The sequence below is a fragment of the Falco biarmicus genome, chromosome W (assembly GCF_023638135.1).
Source record: "Falco biarmicus isolate bFalBia1 chromosome W, bFalBia1.pri, whole genome shotgun sequence".
NCBI lineage: Eukaryota > Metazoa > Chordata > Aves > Falconiformes > Falconidae > Falco > Falco biarmicus.
Genome location: NC_079310.1, coordinates 7,462,859 through 7,482,611, shown reverse-complemented (window position 1 = coordinate 7,482,611; position 19,753 = coordinate 7,462,859). Strand labels below are relative to the sequence as shown.

Below are 19,753 nucleotides of genomic sequence, written 5' to 3'. Positions count from 1 at the left end.
CATCAATGACAACTTCCTCGCCCAAGTGACAGAAGAGCCAATGGGGAGAGGTGCTCTGCTGGACCTCCTGATCACCAAGAAGGAGGGGCTTGTTGGGGATGTGATGGTCAAAGGCAGCCTTGGCTGCAGTGACCATGAGATGGTGGAGTTCAGGATCCTGAGGGGAAGGAGGGAGGAGGGTGAAAAGCAAACTCACAACCCTGGACTTCAGGAGAACAGACTTTGGCCTTTTCAAGGATCTGCTTGGAAGAGTCCCATGGGATAAGGCCCTGGAGGAAAGAGGGGCTGAAGAAAGCTGGTTAATATTCAAGGATCACCCCCTCCAAGTTCAAGAGCGGTCCATCCCAACAAACAGGAAGTTGGGCAGAGATCCCATGAGGCCTGTGTGGATGAACAAGGAGCTCCTGGACAAACTCAAACACAAAAAGGAAGCATAAAGAGTGTGGAAGCAGGGATGGGCAACCTGGGAAGAATACAGAGATACTGTCTGAGCATGCAGAGATGCAGTTAGGAAAGCCAAAGCCCACCTGGAACTGAATCTGGGCAGGGATGTCAAAGGCAACAACAAGAGCTTCTAGAAGTACATAGGTGGAAAAAGGAAGACTAGGGAAAATGTGGCCCCACTGCTGAATGGAATAGGGGGCCTGGTGACACAGGACATGGAAAAGGCTGACGTAACAAATGCCTCCGTCTTTACTAGCGAGACCGGCCTTGGGGAATCCCAGGCCCCAGAGACCAGGGGCAAAGGCTGGAGCAAGGAAGATGTAAACATGTACCCTTGGTGGAAGAGGATCAGTTTGGGGAATATTTAAGTAAACTGGGCATATATAAGTCCATGGGCCCTGATGGGATGCACTCACGAGTACTGAGGGAACTGGCAGATGTCGTTGCAAGGCCATTCTCCATTATCGTTGAATGATCATGGTGATTGGGAGAAGTGCCTGGGGACTGGAGGAAAGCAAATGGCGCTCCTATCTTCAGGAAGGGCAAGAAGGAAGATCCAGGGAAACACAAGCCAGTCAGGCTCACCTCGATCCCTGGGAAGGTGATGGAACAGCCAGTCCTGGGAACCATTTCCAGGCACATGAAAAGCAAGGTGGTCTTTTACCAGCAACTGGTTTTAAGGAACTATAAAACAAAATACTTATGGTTGTATGTTTATGTTCCCATGTTCCTGTATTTTATTTTCTGTCAAATTAGATTCTGAATTTATGAATATTGTGATCTCTTTGTGTGTGTCACATTGAGAATTTGTATCTTGGCCTGCATGCTTGCTACCCTTAATTTTAGAGGTTCCAAAATATGTAGGCACCATTTGAACTAATTTCCCCAAATCAGTTTCATTTTTGCATTTTCTCTGAGTGTACATGTGGCTCTTATTCACATGCAAAAGCCCTATACATAATACGGAGTTATACTTACATCAATAAGTTGCTGCTGATCCTTCTCAGACATATTGGACAAACTATAGTACTTTCCAGAAAGGTCTCCTTTCAGCCCAGCTAGAGCAGTGACCACAACATTTTCCACTTCTCTTCTCTGCCCTGGTACAAGCTGGAGGAAGGCTGAGGCCCCGGATGCTACGATCAGTACGTACACATGATGAGAGGACATAGCGCTCATCAAATTGACCATGGGTGATCTGAAGGAAGAATGCTTTTTTAATTTACACACAGTCCCCCATTTTGTACACTACTATTTAAAAAACACATCATATAAAAATGGGGCATCTTTCTGACCAGGGATCATGACCTCTCCTAGATATCACGGAATATTAAGAACACCCCCCCAGTGTTTCAGATACTAAGGGCTTTTTAGGAACTCCGAAGTTCTTTTGCTGACTCAATGTGACAAACCAGCTGATCCTTCTTACCTCCAGCAAGGAATATGAAAGGATCTAAGTGGCTTTTGGAAATATGGATACGAACATAGAAAGAAGGCCAGGTATGGAAGATCTTTTGAAAGAGGAAAGTCCAAGATGATGCTAATCTACACTGTTATTGAACTATGAAGGAAATACTAAGCAATAGATTTGATTGTGTGTATGCGGGGGCGGATGCTTTCAGTCTAATCCTTAAATACATGTTTATCTCATGAACAGACTCACAGTGCCATTAGGCAGAGGCCTAAATGCTTAGTATGAGTTAGGATTAATCCCTCTGTTAAGAACAAGGTAGGGATGTAACTAGCTTGATGTTAGGGCCATGAGTGCACCAAGCTCTGCAAACCTCTTTCACCCTCTCTCCATTGGGTTTTAACCAGCTCTGATATTGCACAGCTGTGTAACCATGGAGCTGACAAATTTGAAAAGAGCTGTCTGAAAAAGATCTGTGAGAATTTTCATCTGGGGTCTTTACACCTTGGTTATAGCTGCATTTAATCTAAGGCACTCGCCCTCAATCCTTGCCTGAGATACTTTATAGGTATGCCTGTGCCTGGCCTTGTACCTTGTTTATCCTGACCCTGCCTCACTGACCTGACCTCAGACTTGCCTTGACACTATGGCTTTCTCTATCACTGGGCTGTTGGCTGAACCTGATTACTGTAACTAGACCTGTCCTGTTCTTGCTTGGGTACTGTAGAACTGTGCCTTTGGTGAGCCAAATGTTCTGTCTGTCTTGCTATCATTCTTGGCTCCTGGCTTGCTCCTCTTACACAGTCTCATGCCTCTGACATTTCTGCATGATGTCAGGGTGTAATTGAATAGAGTAGTCAGGTGAAAGAGGTCCAGTAAAGAGAGGAAATTAGAAGAGAAGAATATGGAAGAGAAAGAAAGACCATGTAGAAGCTAGCCTGGTTTGTCCTTTGTCAGATGCTGAAAACCCCAGAAAACCTAGGCTGTAAACAAACAGCCTTGCAAAAAGAAAGGACAGAACCAGGCCTCACTTCATTTAGACATACTCCCTGTGGGATGTGCCATTTCAGTCATTTGTGGCATCCCAGTTTCCTTAGCCAGTTTCCTCATTTTCTTTGGAGGTGGATCGGGGGGGGGGGGGGGGGGGGGGGGGAAAGTACTATTACGTACAATATCATCATTGTAAGAAGCAGCACTGAATCTTTATTTCTGTTGGAAGAAGGGTTTGCCGGAGTCAAGAAGACGCTCAATATGAGTTATGCATCTTGCTCAACTTTATTAGTTTCTAACACTACTTATATAGAACCAATACACATGCATATTCCCAAAGCAGAAATATAATTGGTTAGTAGTCTCTAAGCGTGCGCGGTTCTCGCACCACTAATTATCATGACTAAAATAAGCATTCTATCCATGTAGCTAATTGTGTTGCTATGCTTCAGCCTTGTAGTTTGTTACTCCCTATATTCCCATACCGCTCCCTATCTTTCTTGGCCCTGCACTTGCTTTCCCAGCAGCTGTAGCTTGTTACAGCCACGGCCTGTTGGCACAACATAATTACTTGGTCTCAGGATTCAAGAATAGCTCAAGGCTACCTTTCTTGTTAACTTCAGCACAGTAACTTCAGTACAATTCTGATTACAGGCCTATTCTAATACCAGGCCTGGATTGTGCAGAACTTAAGGTATTCTATGGCCACGCTTCCGCAGCCATTCTTCTACAATTCCCCCTTTTTTCTTTTGCACAAGACAGGCCTGATTGGTTATGTTAAAAACTACTCTCTTTAAACAAGAAAATAAACAGCTAAAAACTAAAAGCATTACAATAATGATTATAACAAAGCGTATTCCATCAATAACGTCTTTAACCAACCTGTTATGCCCAATCCTCTCAACCATTCATCAAAGGGGTTATCATCAGCAAGAATATGCTTCATGTTTCCCTGCAGTTGTGACAACTTCTTGTGGATAGATATGGAATGATCGGAAAGGTTCACACAACACATCCCTTCAAAATCCTCACAACCGTGTCCATGTGCTAATAACAAAAAATCTGTTGCAGCTCTATTTTGTAATGTAGCATGCCTAACACTATCTACGTCAAGCGATAACAAACTTAAAATCTGCAATGCAATATTAAATTGCTTCTCTCCCAAACATACTAACCTTCGTATATTCTTAGAGTTTAATGCTGCCATTGCTCCTGGCATAAATATGGAGGCTAGGACATTTGTTGTTACAGACTGCAGATCGACTCGGTCATTACATGTCTCATCAAAGGTGCGCAGTGCCCTCCGTGATCTATGAAATTGTGGAGTCATTTTCAATAAGTCTTTCATATGTGGAGCAAACAAAGTTAAACGCCCTAAATAACATGGTCCACCAACAGGATACAAAGGAATCCCTGGCCACGCTATGTCCATACATATAAAAAAAAGACTCCCGGTGGCAACTGATAGCCCCCTGATACATATACATGGAAACTCCCAGATTTCAATTCACCCCAAATAGGTGAACCGGTTAGATTTTGAAACCCTGTATAAAACCCCCGTTCACCTTGACGTTTTAGCCATAACCTCCAAGGGTCACCAAACCAAATTACTCCAGTGCTAATACCAGGCCTGGATTGTGCAGATCTTCAGAGATTCTAAGGCCATGTTTCTGCAGCCATTCTTCTACATATTTCCTCATTATTTTATTTAAATCCTACCTTGGATGCATCCAAGTCTGTGTGATGCTTCATTGTGCATGGATCATAGCCATTATGTCTCACTTTAATGACAGGGTCAAAAATCTCAGCAAATACCTATGGAATCAGGAGAATCTACAAAGAGTCTTCAGTATTATAGAAACACTTTAAGGCACTAACTTCAGTCACAAGGGAAATCCTTTGGTACGGGCTCCTGGATGGCAGCCATAAATGGCAGTTTGCAAGTGCTGACAGGGATAAATATTAAGGGAAGGGTCATACGTAGGCTGTATCTTTGAAAATTGGTCTCTGAAAAAATTATCTCTCAAAATCTGATCTATTTTCAATAGATCTCTTTTTTATGTAGCAGAGGGTAGCTGCCAACAGTTTGCCATGAGTTTCTCAGTTGCTCTGAGTTTCTGCTGTACGTCTTAGAACATGGAATTTCACCCTCTCTCTCCTAATAATAAAATGGGAGATTATTGGTGGTAAGTTTCAGTCATTTTCACCTAAAAGATGCTCTGTAGTGGTTGCTCACCTTTACAACAAAAATTGCACCTTACCTTACAGTTGCACCTTACTTTAGTTGCACTTTAGTTACAAGCTTATTCTAGTTACCACAGATAGGTACTGGATGTGGGTGGCAACCAGATTAGATATCAGGATTTATTAGCAACTAAAATACATGTTTGGTTCCCAGGCAGCTTGTGTCCTGTTCTTAGGTCATATGAGAATACCGATGTCTTCACTGCCATTAGATACTGGTGCTAGTTAGAGACATTTAGCACAGGTATGTCAACACTGGTCACAATCACACCTTCATTCTATTGTACAGTAATAACTCTGGCAGAGCTTTTCAAGGCAGTCACCATGTCTAAGTAAAACAAATCACAGAAGCTGGTAGTTCAAGAATATCAGATGTATTCTTCCATCTTGAACAGCCTAACATTTGGGATACTATTAAAAGATTGTATAATAATATATACTGTTGCATGGTAGACTGAAGGAAGCAGACCACAGAGGTCAATAAAAATAAGGATTTTCTTCTTTTTCTATTCTCCTTGTTCCAGAATTACATAAACTTGTCTATCTTAATACTGTCTTTGGCTTTTGTCATGGTCCAATAGCCTGGCACTTCACAGAAGCAATTTTCTTTTCAGTTCTGCCTCAATTGTTTTACAATGTAATTTCCATATTACCTTTATTTTGATGTGTCTCATTGTTTTTCCATAAACTATGTTTAGTAGTAGGAAAGAGAGAAGCTGTTGGAGGCAAATAGAATATTGCTCCCAAGAAGACATATTTTATTATCTTTGACTGCAGTAGAGGGCTCCTTTAGCGATGCATCATATTCACTGGATTTCCTAATGTAGGATAGCATTCAAATCCTCATAAAGGGTAGAGAAAATACTGTCTTTATGCACATGGCCTCCCCCTTATATATTCTCTGGGATACAATTTCTCTTAGGAATATATATTCTACTAAGAATCTGTGTTCATATAATGAGCTCTTGTGAATTATACCATACAAACTGAAGCAAATATGATAGCGTTGTGAAAATATTTTACCTCATAGGATTCTTCATCGCCTGCAACCATGCCCACAGTTTTAATGAAAGGATGGCCAGGATTGTCAACCCCAGTTTGGATACACTGGTCTAGGGTGTAGCCATTGGGAGTCATCTTGTCCCTTAGCCTAGCATAAATTGCTGGTATGTGATGGTAAAAGACCTTGTTGCAGCTTGATAGTTTGGAGAGTGCTGTAACACTGTATTTAGCACACAATTCTAAACCTGACACCCAGAATGTTTAAATGATTTAGGGCCATAATTGAATGCTTTAGTTTGCTTCATAGTAACAATGCATTACCCAGAGACATCTTTCCACTGACCAAAAAGGTACAATATCAGAGTATTAAACAGCAGACAAAAATATTTAAAGTGAAAGGAGTAATAGGAAAGGAGGTTGGAATCTTGTGGATGTTTTGAGTCTGAGTTTTTGAGTATTTCATTATATAATCAATTATATAATGCTGACTGTAGATTGCAGGGATTTGTGGCATGGGGTAGAATAAGGTATCCAGCAAAGTCGGAAGTGTGAGCTCTAGATTTTTATTGAAAATGCTTCCAGGTGACTCTGCTGTAAGTGACTGTCTGGTCAGAAAAGTCAAACGTGGCAGGATGTGGCATTAGGTAGGTCATTCCTTTCAGTGCTATCACTTACAGAAACTCATGCGCCTTTTCCATGGTAGCCTGACCTGTTAAACATTTTGTACTTTTTATCCATGTGAATAAAGTTTAAGTAGGCCAGAACTCATCAGCCTGAAAGAGACAGTTTGGAGGAGGAACATGGTAGAGACCTAAAAATCCTGAGTGGCATGGGGAACATGGATAGAGATCAACTCTTCACTGCCTTTTCCAGTATAAGAATACACCCATCAAATGCAACTAGTGGGAGCAACATTCAAAACAAAGGTAGGTGAATCTTTACACAGTTTGTCATAGACCTATGGAACTCCTTGTCAAAGGATGATGTAGATGTAGGACATTTACATGGGTTCAACAGGAGACTGGATAAGTACTACATGGAAGAGATTCATTGTGGGCTTTAAGCAGACAAATGAAAACAGGCTAACAAAACCCCTTGATCTGAAAATAGCTGAAAGCTGTGAGAGTATCAAGGAGTATCAAATGTTTGTTCTGCTTTCTTTTCTGAGCATCAATTTATGACCATTGTTGGACAGAGTACTGGATTATGAAGATCCCTGGTCTGGATCAGTACTGTTATACTTGACATTTAGGATACTATGGAAGTATACAAGCATCTTTCAGGACAACAAATATAGCTAAAGAAAGCAAATTAAAATGACTTCTTCAAGCCACAAGGTGTCACTTTAGCAGAGGCACATCATAAGTAGCAGTTTCTGTCTCAGCCTTGAGGTACCAAACTAGGATTATGTTTGTCTCTCAAGAAATTAAGACCTTTCCTTCTTCAAGACAATCTCCTTTGCATTTATACTACATGTACAGCACAAAACTTTAAAATAAGAATGAACATAATGGATACCAAATTTAGAGGCCTTGCTGCAGTTCAAGAATGTTCTTAGTGTGAGGAGCAGGGTGAGAGAAGGGGGGCTCTTTTAAAGATGAAAATGTGTGTAGAGCTTGCTTCATTACATGTTCCTATAAAACTCCTGTAGTATGGATTTTCAGAGAGCTAGGGAAGAAAAGAGCTAGGTGTTAGGAGAGAGGAAGTCATTGTGGGCAACATTGCTCTGGGAAGACAATCCAGGCTCTTTCCAGATTTGCCATGTGGAGGCATGGAGGCTCTGCTCTCTGCCAGCCAACCAGGCCAAGGTCAGGGACAAAAGGCAATGTATGCTCTGCCCCTTCCCTTCTAACAGCAGCTACTCTGTGAGGGATAGGGTTGAAAAGTCTGGGAAAGGATTTAGCCTCTAAAGTGAAGAGGCCTGTGGGATTCCTGAATAAAAGAGAAGAGTCAGTAGGATTGAAAAAGCCTCTCCAACAGAGAAGAAATAAATATGTAGGGATTTACAAAGCACAGGAACCTTATTTTTAATATTTAATCCTTGCAAATATTACTATAATGAAGAAACATGCCTTAAGACAATAGCATGTGAGGAAGTCTTCAGCTCCCTTCCACATATCTACTAGGCTAGCTATCTTTTGTGTGTTGGCCAATATATAATTGCTCTGTAATTTTGAGTCGTATATATCATGCTTGCAGTCTATGTGCATAGGAAATTATTCCTGAACAGTGGCCCAGAGACACACAGTAACACCAGTAAGATTATCCAGGCTTAAAATACTGTCCAGGAATTTGTGCTCTATTAATTATTCCCAGAAGTATGTTCTGAGTGCAACTATGGTTTTGGGATTATGTCTAGAGTACAGATCTCTTAGACTAACAGAGAAAATGGCATGTTCTATGGAAGGCTGAAGAAGAGAATGCATATTTTTTATTCCTCAAAAGAGAATGCATTTTTTTTCTTCCTCAGAATCAGAATTTGACCTGCAAAGCACTATCTACTTTGTACTTTAGGCATGTGATATGTGAGATGAAAAACACAGGAGATGTGTTTCAAATTTGAGTCATTTATTTCATATCCTATATCTTGTTTAAATAATTTTATACATGAATTTTTTTATTCTTAACTGTCTCCTCCATACCCTCAGTATGCAATATATATCTGTCTAACTTTCTGTTCAGAGAAAAATGTTGACTGATTGAAAGAAGTTTCAATATCCTCTCATTGAAAGAATTTCCCTAAAACAGAAATAGAGAGACACCACACAGAGAGGGCAATTTTTTTCATTACGAATACATTCTGACTTCCTCAGCTATTCCAAGTCCTTGAGAAATAGTTGCGCAACACTAGAATATAATGAAATATGTATTGATACATGAATGGACAGGAGGCAGATCATTCCTTCTTGGCTCATCCATATAGCCTTATTTCTACCTTATTGGAATGGTTCCATTCCATTAATGAATTAGATTAGGTAAGTGAAAGTTGCAGGACTGGCAAAAGGATTTTTCCCTCCCAAAATGCAATGAGACAATATTTGACTGTAAACCAAACCCAAGTATCAGGTTTGTGATAGAGGTTTTGTACTCCTTTACTTTACTCCTTATTTAGAAGATGGTATTTTTTTTTTTTGCTTTTTCACAATACAGCATCCCCATCCTATACTTTGGAAATATTTGCTTATGACTAATCTGTGGAAAACTATCCTTATCATACGTGTCTCAGAAACAGTGGATGTATTTTCATAACTGCTCTATATATTTATAGTTCTGTTTCACAGATTCTACTGTTACTGCAGGGAATTGGCTGACAGTCAAAATCCTGTCCTGAAAACCAGATTTGTCAAAATCCTCTTGCAGATGATGACATTATGACTTCAACCTCCTGAGGCAATCATCAGTCTCCACCAGCTTGGATTCTTGGTAGCTTCTGAATCCTGTGTCACTTGCAGGGACAAATTTGGTCCATATATCTGATTAAAGTAGAATTGTGTGCAATATATGTTTAGAAAGCCATGTGAGGCACAACAGTATAATTATAACGCTTTAGAAATAACCAGAGCATTGTACATGTTGACCACAGGATGTACCACAGCGTAATGGGTATTTAGCAGCCTTAGGCCATTATATTTAGTTATGCCATGTATCTACTGGTAAGGATACACTTTGCTGATAGCTGTTTTTACATAACCTCCATTCCTTATATTAATGAGATGTGACATGAAAGTCCTATGCTTTGTAACAGCAGCTACTAACTGCATATTTTTCTACCTTGGAGCCTTTTCCAGTGATCAAGTATGCACAGCAGATAGAAGCAACATTTCAACAAGAAAATCACTATATATTTCAGTATGATGTTATGGTCTGTGATTGGAAGCTAATTGCAGTGTGTTCTTAGCTAAGTACTTGGAATTAATCTGTTCTTGAGGAGCTGAGAACTACAGAGGAGTTCTGTGAGTGAGAAGTATGCTAGAAGTTGCTCTCTAACATCTTTGGGGGACAAACCATGCTCACTCAAGTTGTTAAAAGCTAAAGACTCTATAGTTGCTGATTCAGTGCTTCTGTTCTTGTGTCTTTCATTTTGTCCTTGTGACATTTATTACATAAGAGAGCACCTGATCTTGAGAGCAGCAGAGCAGGGAGCAATTCTTTCACAGAATTTGATATGCAAACTATCTGCTGTGAATAGCTAGCATCCTCAACTTTTATGTTGAACTACACTGTGTACCTGAGGTATATTGTAGTCACAGAAATCTGTGTCTGTGAAAAGAAAGTAAAATAAACCACCTGGAGAAAAAAAAAAAAAAAAAAAAAGGATGAACCTGAGAGAAAAGGAGCTAGTTTAAAAAACAAAGAATTTTTTTCTGTAACTCAAATGGTGGAGGCTTTGTGCCACAGCTGTTCTAGGAAATACAGAGAAGATGTACCACTTGGTTGTACCTCATTTCTTCTGCAGAATGAGTATGAAGACCCCATCCAGCAATTCTTTATGCTTATGTTTGTCTAGATGTTCAATGCAAAGATTTAACCCCTAAGGCAGATACTCTCAGTAGTGACAGTCTTCTTCCCTTCCTCCCTTATTCAGTCAGCATAGCAGTTTTCTTGCCTGTTGAGGGCTTGATGCTTTAAATGCATCTGTAACTTTAGGAACAACATTTTGGACGCCTGATCAAAGGCAGATTTTATACACATAAAATTCTTTTCCTTTTTGAATTTTTTTTTTAAAGATCCATAACTCAAGTATATTTCTTTTTGGCAATGTTCTCTTCCATTCTAGTTGCATGCCCTGTCTCCGGGATATTTTGCCTTCTTGAATCACAGAAAAGGCTTACCTTACTGAAAGGCAGGCTCTACTTTACCTCACAGATCCTTGCCTAAGGTCTCTTTAAAGCTTCCAACACTGGAGATTCCACAGCCTGTGGAAAAATTCAGAGTAAGATGGGCTCCTTTTTGTAAAAAAACCCTAATATTGAACTAAAGGTCTCTTGTTAGAACTTAAACCCAGCAGTCCTCATCCTAACATTTACTTCCCTAAACTTTATAGTTAAATTTACTAGTAAGTGCCTCAGCTTTTTAAACTAAATTGGTCCTGTAAAAAAGGTGACTCTACTAAGAAAGTGATCTGACAAGCATCAATCATAGCATCGTGCAGTTGACACCTGTGGGAACTGGAAGATGGTATCTGGCTTGATCTTGCACTTTAGGTAGGTAGGAACTTCTGACTGGAGCCTGGCATAGCAATTTTAGGAACAAACATTCTCAAAACTGTCAAATGCAAAGGGTCTAAGAGAACATGACAGATTTATTTTTTTTTTTATGGCAAGAAAGATATCATCTGGAATTCTGTGGAATGGAGTCTGTTATGTTTCTATCAAAATGGTGAAACTCCTAATTTAATTATCACCTCTTGCCACAAGGATGGGCTACAGTTCTGAATCTAAATGCATATAATACTGCAGCACAAACTAAGCCCGTGTTATGCATTACACAGGTAGTCCACATACAATCAGAAAGTAGATTTGCACAAAAAAATGTCATTTTTAGTTCAACAACCGAAACAAAGAACTTTTAAATAAATACAGTGGGTAATGAACAAGACACATTATTTAACAGGAAACCAGACTGGTTTGTTTTTCACATTTTTCTCCTTTAAAAAATAGATTGATTTCCAAACAACATATTGTATCAAAACAAAACTTAAAAAAAAAGATTAATTCTGAAAGTGTCTAAACTTAATGTTTCTCAACCTAAAAAATTCTAATCAAAACTATTTGTCAAATATGACCACAAATTGTGAACAGTTGGCAGATGTTTTTTTCCTACAGAACATGTCAAACTGCACTAACAATAAATTTGTACCATCACCACCAGTGCAGATTCAGGGAATGGTAATTATCCCAGTCAAAGGCATAGTTAAAATATGCAAGGTTTTGTAAGAACACTTTACCAGAAATACCATGCTATGATTCAGATTTCACTGCAGTATCACTAGGTCTCCACTAAAAGTATTTCACTTTCATCGTGAACATTTACCACTGTACAGCCTTAAAAACAATAGAACATACTACTTTATATATATATAGAGAGAGAGAGAAGTTTACTAAGGGTCTTCCTTGGTGCTCATGGTGATAGAAAAAACATTTTTTCATAGGTGCTTATAATGCATCTATTGAAGGGGAAAGAAGAAATGTTTCAAGATCAGAATTTTCATGATTATCAGTTTTAGCCCTCTGAAAAATAATCTAGAGTTTTCCTAAACTAATCTGGTGTGTTGGAAGGAAAACACTTCCATCAGAAAAGCATCTATCTTGAATTTAAAACTAACCAAATATGGTCCTGAGAAGCGAAGGGAGTTCTAAAGGTTAATGGATCTCTGAGTTAAAATTAAATAAAAATCATACCTTACTTCTTGTCTGCACTTGTTTGTCTTCAATTTTGAACCATTAGCCTTTGTTATGACTTTATCAGTGTATTGTTTAATGTCTATTATCTATTTTATATAAAGCTACTTAATGACAAGCTTTGCTTTTTTTTTTCCAAAAACATATTTTTTCAAGTATTTTCAAATTTCTTAATCACTCCTTGGCTCTTCCCTAAATCCTTTCCATTTTATTTTCATTCCCTACATCCTCCTGATACTAGAACAGTCACTGGATTCCAGTAATGGCTGTACTAAGTGTAGTGATCCTGACTGGAAGACTGCTGTATATCGAGGAGTTGGTTGGTTAGTGATCCACATACATAACTGTTAACCAGAGTAGGCCCAGGCCTGTGCCGTGCTGCACATATCCCTTGGCCTCAGGATAACCTAAGCCAGCTCATTGCAAAAAAGGAGCCTGCAGCCATCTCCTGCTTGGTACCTGTGATTATGACACCTGCGTGGCCTTGCCTTTATCTAACAGTGCAGCAAGTTCTCATGAAAATATAATTTCTATTTGCCAGTAGAAATGACAAATAGATTTTTTTCCTTTTAAGAAAATCCTATAATAGCTGGAATGACCTAAATAGGGAAATCCTTTCTATGGACAGGGTCTGCAAATCATGCTGTGTGTGGGTCGGAGGCCCATTAGATGCTGCATAACTTAGGGTTCCCAGCATCTAAAGGGATGTAAAATTATCTATATTTTTCTTTCTTTCTTTATAGCATTAGTTCTAATAAATAGCATTTTAAATTATACTTTACAGAGTGCTTTTCTTAATGGGATCATAACAAACCAGCACCTTCAGGTGCAAAGCACCAAGTCCCCAAGATAGAAGCAGTGATGTCTAGCTATGAATTCAGTCCCCATTATCTTATTGTTGTCAACATGAAATGATTCACTTCTAGTCATATTAGTCGTATATCTGTAACTGCATTAATGACTGTGCCCTTGAAGAAGAACCACAAGCCTGGTAAGGGGGAATATCCTGCCCCAGGAGATGCCAACAGCCTGTTCATTGCAACAAAGACAAGTTGTCAGCAGAATGAGACTGTAACTGGGGGAAAGGTAAAGGTGGAAGGGGGAGATTGCCACCACCGACTCAATTCAGGGCTAAAAGACTCACACACCCCCACACCTCCCTCGGACATGTGTAGTAAATTAAAAATACACTGTAATTTAAATAGAAGCAAGAGCTATATAGACCAACAGAAAACTACCATGCATAACTAATTACCAAGAGTATCTTTTAGGTAGAGTTTGGAAAATGCATATATATAACTAGACTGTATAAATATTATTCTTGTTCTTCTCAGTTTTGGGCTTACTTTGTGGAATACCACCTAGCCCCCAGCTTTGCGCAAATCTGTAATAAAGAAATACCTCAACTCTCTGTGTCAATTGGCTCTTGCACATTGGGTGAACAATTCCACTTTTTTGGACAACAGCAGCAAAACATCTCTACAACTACTAAATAATTAATGTATTAAAATATCATATCAGCCCTTTGGAGCCACAGTAGATTACAGAATTTCAAGCTTTGTTAATTGCTTGAAATGTTTTGGCCCCTTTTAAGAATCACAGAATTATCCAAACTGCAACAACGGAGTAAGGACTACAGTCCTCAGCAAAGTATGACTCTGGAATGACTACAGAGCTCTGGGGGTGGTAGTCAAGGGCATGGGGGCATCAGGAGGATATTTCAGTCAATAATTGTCTGCGGAACTGGTCTTGGAACAGGGTTTTGGTTTCTATGACCATGGGACGCTGTTTGAGGATCATTGTCTGCTTGGGTAAGAAGAGACCCATGTCAATAAGTAGGTCAAATGTATCTTTGCTAGTAGGATGGCTGACATGCTAAGGAGGGTTTTAAACTAGGAATGATGGGGGACAGAGAGAGTTACCAGCAGACCTGCAAGGCAGGTTTGGACAGAGTAGATAAGCAAAGGCCCTGGGGTGATGTAAAAGGAAAGGATCACAAAACCAAAAAAATGGGGCTTACGCGGGGTCCCCTCCAGCATTTGCATGTAAGTGTCTGCAAGGAAGTGTCTACAAGACACTGTTATGGAGAAAACCCCAAAGCCCTTTCAGGGAAATTAGCAAGCTGGGGTGCCTCTCTAAAGTACCTGTACACTAATGCATGCAGCATGAAGAATAAACATGAGGCATTAGAGATCTGTGGACAGTTGCAGGGCTATGATCCCATTGGGATCATGGAGACGTGGTGGAATGGCTACCAGGACAGGAGTGTTGCAATGGAGGGATACAGGCACTTTAGGAAACACAGTTCAGGAAGACAAGGAGGGGGAGTTGCCCTTTATGTTAGAGAACTACTGGAACGTATGGAGCTCTGTCTGGAGATGGATGATGAGACTCTGAAAGCTTATGGGTAAGAATTAAAGAGCATACAGGTATGGGAGACACTGTAGAATCATCATAGAATCATAGAACAGTTTGGGTTGGGAGGGACCTTTAAAGGTCATCTAGTCCAGTCCCCTGCAATGAGCCATCTTCAACTAGATCAAGTTTCTCAGAGCCCTGTCCAACCTGACCTTGAACACTTCCAGGGATGGGGCTTCTGTCACCTCTCTGGGCAACCTGCTCCAGTGTTTCACCACCCTCATTGTAAAAAATTTCTTCCTTATATCTAGTCTGAAGCTACCCTCCTTTAGTTTGAAAACCATTATCCCTTGTCCTACCACTACAGGCCCTACAAAAAAGTTTGTCCCCATGTTTCTTATAAGCCCCCTTTAAGTATCAAAAGGCCACAATAAGGTCTCCTTGGGGCCTCCTCTTCTCCATGCTGAAGAACCCCAACTCTCTCAGCCTTTTTTCATAGGAGAGGTGCTCCAGCCCTCTGAGCATTTTTCTGGTCCTCCTCGGGACCCACTCCAACAGGTCCATGTCTTTCCTGTACTGAGGACTCCAGAGCTGGAAACAGTACTCCAGGTGGGGTCTCACCAGAGCAGAGTAGATTGGCAGAAACGCCTCCCTCGACCTGCTGGCCACGCTTCTTTTTATGCAGCCCAGGGCACGGTTGGCTTTCAGCGCTGCGAGCGCACGTTGCCAGGTCATTTTGAGCTTCTCTTTGACCAACACGCCCAAGTCCTTCTCCGCAGGGCTGTGCTCAATCCATCTCTGCCCAGCCTGTATTTGTGCTTGGGTTTGCCCTGACCCAGATGCAGGACCTTGCACTCTGCCCTGTTGAAGTTCATGAGGTTCACATGGACTCACTTCTCGAGCTTGTCCAGATCCCTCTGGATGGCATCCAGTCCCTTCAGGTGTGTCAACTGCACCACTCAGCTTGGTGTGGTCTGGAAATTTGCTGAGGGTGCACTTGATCCCACTATGTTGTTGATGAAGATATTAAACAGTGCTGGTCCCATTACGGACCCCTGAGGGACACCACTCATCACTGATCTCCATGCAGACATTGATCCGTTGACCACTAACCTCTGGATGCAACCAGCTAACCAATTCCTGATCCACCAAGCAGTCCATCCAGCAAATCCATATATCTCCAATTCAGAGTGAAGGATGTTGTGGGGGACCGTGTCAAAGGCCATGCAGAAGTCAAGGTAGGTGAAATCCGTAGCTCTTCCCTTGTCCACTGATGCAGTCGCTCCATCATAGAAGGCCACTAGGTTGATCAGGCAATACTTGGCCTTGGTGAAGCCATGTTGGCTGTCTTGAATCCCCTACCTACTCTCCATGTGCCTTAACATAGTTACTAGGACAATCTGTTCCATGGTATTCTCAGGCACAGAGGTGAGGCTGACAGGTCGGTAGTTCCCAGGAACCTCCTTTCTACCCTTTTTAAAAATGGGTGCAATCTTTCCCTTTTTCCAGGAACCGGGGACTTCACCTGACTGCCACGACTTTTCTAATATCATAGAGAGTGGACTGGCAAATACATCAGCCAGTTCCTTCAGGACTCTGGGATGCATCTCATTGAGTCTCATGGACTTTTGTATCTTCAGGTTCCTCAGGTGGTCTCAAACCGGATCTTCTCTTACAGTGGGAGGGACTTTGCTCCTCCAGGCCATGTCTTGAGGTCCACCCATTCAAGAGGTGTGGGAAGAGAGACTGACAGTGAAGATGGAGGCAAAACAGTGGTTGAGTACCTCAGCTGTCTCCTCGTCTGTTGTTACCAGTTTGCCAGTCGTGTTCATCAGAGGAGGTATGCTTTCTTTGACCTTCCTTTTCTGGCTGACATACCTATAGAAGCCCTTCTTATTATTCTTTGCATCCCTTGCCAAGTTCAGCTCCATCCTTGCCTTGGCCTTCCTGACCCCATCCCTACACATCTGGGCAGCACCCCTATGCTCTTCCCAGGATACCTGTCCTAGCTTCCACTGCCTGTGCATTACCTTCTTGCCCTTTAGTTTCACCAGCAGGTCTTGGCTCATCCATGCAGGTCTCTTGCCTTCCTTTCCTGATTTCTTACACCTGGGAACCGAGAGCTCTTGTGCTCTATGGAAAGCATCTGTCGTGGCTTAACCCCGGCCAGCAACAAAGCACCACACAGCCACTGGCTCACTCTTCCCCACCCAGATAGATGGGAAGGAGGATCGGAAAGGAATGTAAAACTCAAGGGTTGAGAGAAGAACAATTTAATAGGTAAAGCAAAAGCTGCGCACGCAAGCAAAGCAAAGCAAGGAATTCATTCACCACTTCCCATGGGCAGGCTGCTGGGGAGAAGGGTTCGCCGGAGTCAAGAAATTACTCAATATGAGTTATGCATCTTGCTCAACTTTATTAGTTTCTAACACTACTTATATAGAACCAATACACATGCATATTCCCAAAGCAAAAATACAATTGGTTATTAGCCTCTAAGCGCGTGCTGTTCTCACACCCCTAATTATCATGACTAAAATAAGCATTCTATCCATGTAGCTAATTGTGTTGCTATGCTTCAGCCTTGTAGTTTGTTACTCCCTATATTCCCATACCGCTCCCTATCTTTCTTGGCCCTGCACCTGCTTTCCCAGCAGCTGTAGCTTGTTACAGCCACGGCCTGTTGGCACAACATAATTACTTGGTCTCAGGATTCAAGAATAGCTCAAGGCTACCTTTCTTGTTAACTTCAGCACAATTCTGATTACAGGCCTATTCTAATACCAGGCCTGGATTGTGCAGAACTTAAGGTATTCTTTGGCCACGCTTCCGCAGCCATTCTTCTACAATTCCCCCTTTTTTCTTTTGCACAAGACAGGCCTGATTGGTTATGTTAAAAACTACTCTCTTTAAACAAGAAAATAAACAGCTAAAAACTAAAAGCATTACAATAATGATTATAACAAAGCGTATTCCATCAATAACGTCTTTAACCAACCTGTTATGCCCAATCCTCTCAACCATTCATCAAAGGGGTTATCATCAGCAAGAATATGCTTCATGTTTCCCTGCAGTTGTGACAACTTCTTGTGGATAGATATGGAATGATCGGAAAGGTTCACACAACACATCCCTTCAAAATCCTCACAACCGTGTCCATGTGCTAATAACAAAAAATCTGTTGCAGCTCTATTTTGTAATGTAGCATGCCTAACACTATCTACGTCAAGCGATAACAAACTTAAAATCTGCAATGCAATATTAAATTGCTTCTCTCCCAAACATACTAACCTTCGTATATTCTTAGAGTTTAATGCTGCCATTGCTCCTGGCATAAATATGGAGGCTAGGACATTTGTTGTTACAGACTGCAGATCGACTCGGTCATTACATGTTTCATCAAAGGTGCGCAGTGCCCTCTGTGATCTATGAAATTGTGGAGTCATTTTCAATAAGTCTTTCATATGTGGAGCAAACAAAGTTAAACGCCCTAAATAGCATGGTCCACCGACAGGATACAAAGGAATCCCTGGCCACGCTCTGTCCCCACATATCAAAAAGACTCCTGGTGGCAACTTATAACCCCCTGATACATATACATGGAAACTCCCAGATTTCAATTCACCCCAAATAGGTGAACCGGTTACATTTTGAAACCCTGTATAAAACCCCCGTTCACCTTGACGTTTTAGCCATAACCTCCAAGGGTCACCAAACCAAATTACTCCAGTGCTATTCACAGGTTGAAGTGGTGATGGCATGTGGGTACAGTCTGCCATACCAGTTGCAGTTACATTAACATATTCAACAGGTACAACGCTAGCCAATAGGTCTAACTCCTGCAAAGGTAAATGTGGATAACTGGCTAGCTGAAAAAGGTCTCATAGACATAGTCCAGCTGGCTGGACAAAAATGCACATTGCTCTCAGCTTATCTGAAGTAAAGCAAAAATACACTATCCTTGGCTGTTCTTGTTACACAATAACAGGAAGATTGCGGTGGGAAAAGAATGTTGCAGGTGGGAACAGATAACTACAGAAGAGAAACTAGGGGCGGGCTTGGTATTTAGGCAACTAACCAATAATGAGCTTAACTTTTGTAATATGTATGAGCTAATTATAACAAGGCATAAAAGATGACTGTAAGGCACAATAAACGAAGTCTGCTGATCACTCATATTGAGTGACTGTGTCTTCCCTCCGTCGCGACAGGACTCAGTCACTCTAAGCCGTTCTCATTTTTGCATTTTGTTTTGCAAGTAGACTTAAGGCATCTCTGGTTTTGTTTACCACTGTTTCAACTACTGCTTGTAGCCGTATAATTCTGTTTAACAAATATATCGGAGTTTGGTAGCCCCAGGATCCATCCTCTGCCCATGTAGCTGGATCATAATAGGCTATTATTCTCTCTGGAGGCCATTCATTCTCTTTCCAATTCCCAATTTGTAAATCTCTCTTGTATCTCTGAAACTCACCAGATTCTGTATATACTGGATCCCCCAATTGCTCTCCCCTACCTATTGGCAACAGGAAGAAGCTAGGTCTAATTGTACCTACTATACATGACCCAACCCAATTCTTTGGCAAAGATGCAAATGCTAATTTTCCACAAATCCAATAGCGTCCCTCCGGTGCAGGCCAACCAGTTGGTATATTGTTCCCATTTGTCCAGTTGGCCACTTGTGGATTTATCTTCATTGGGTCCCCCCATTTATCCCAGTCTTTCCTTGTTTTATTCCATATATATCCTCCTTCACAAATTAAATTTCCTACCGGTTCCCCTTTATTAGCTAGGTGTTGGAAACAGCTTCTCCCTATTACATTATTTTGTAAAATCCACTGTTATCTCCTATCTTGACTATTTACCTTCCAGATTTTATGGTCAGTTATATTGCTCTCCAAAG

General features: G+C 41.1%; 1 pseudogene; it reads right to left on the bottom strand.

The window, feature by feature from the left end:
* The window catches only part of LOC130142126 (transducin-like enhancer protein 4), a 42,942-nt pseudogene extending 41,328 nt beyond the window's left edge, over nt 1-1,614 (bottom strand).
* Between the last annotated feature and the right edge of the window lie 18,139 nt (nt 1,615-19,753).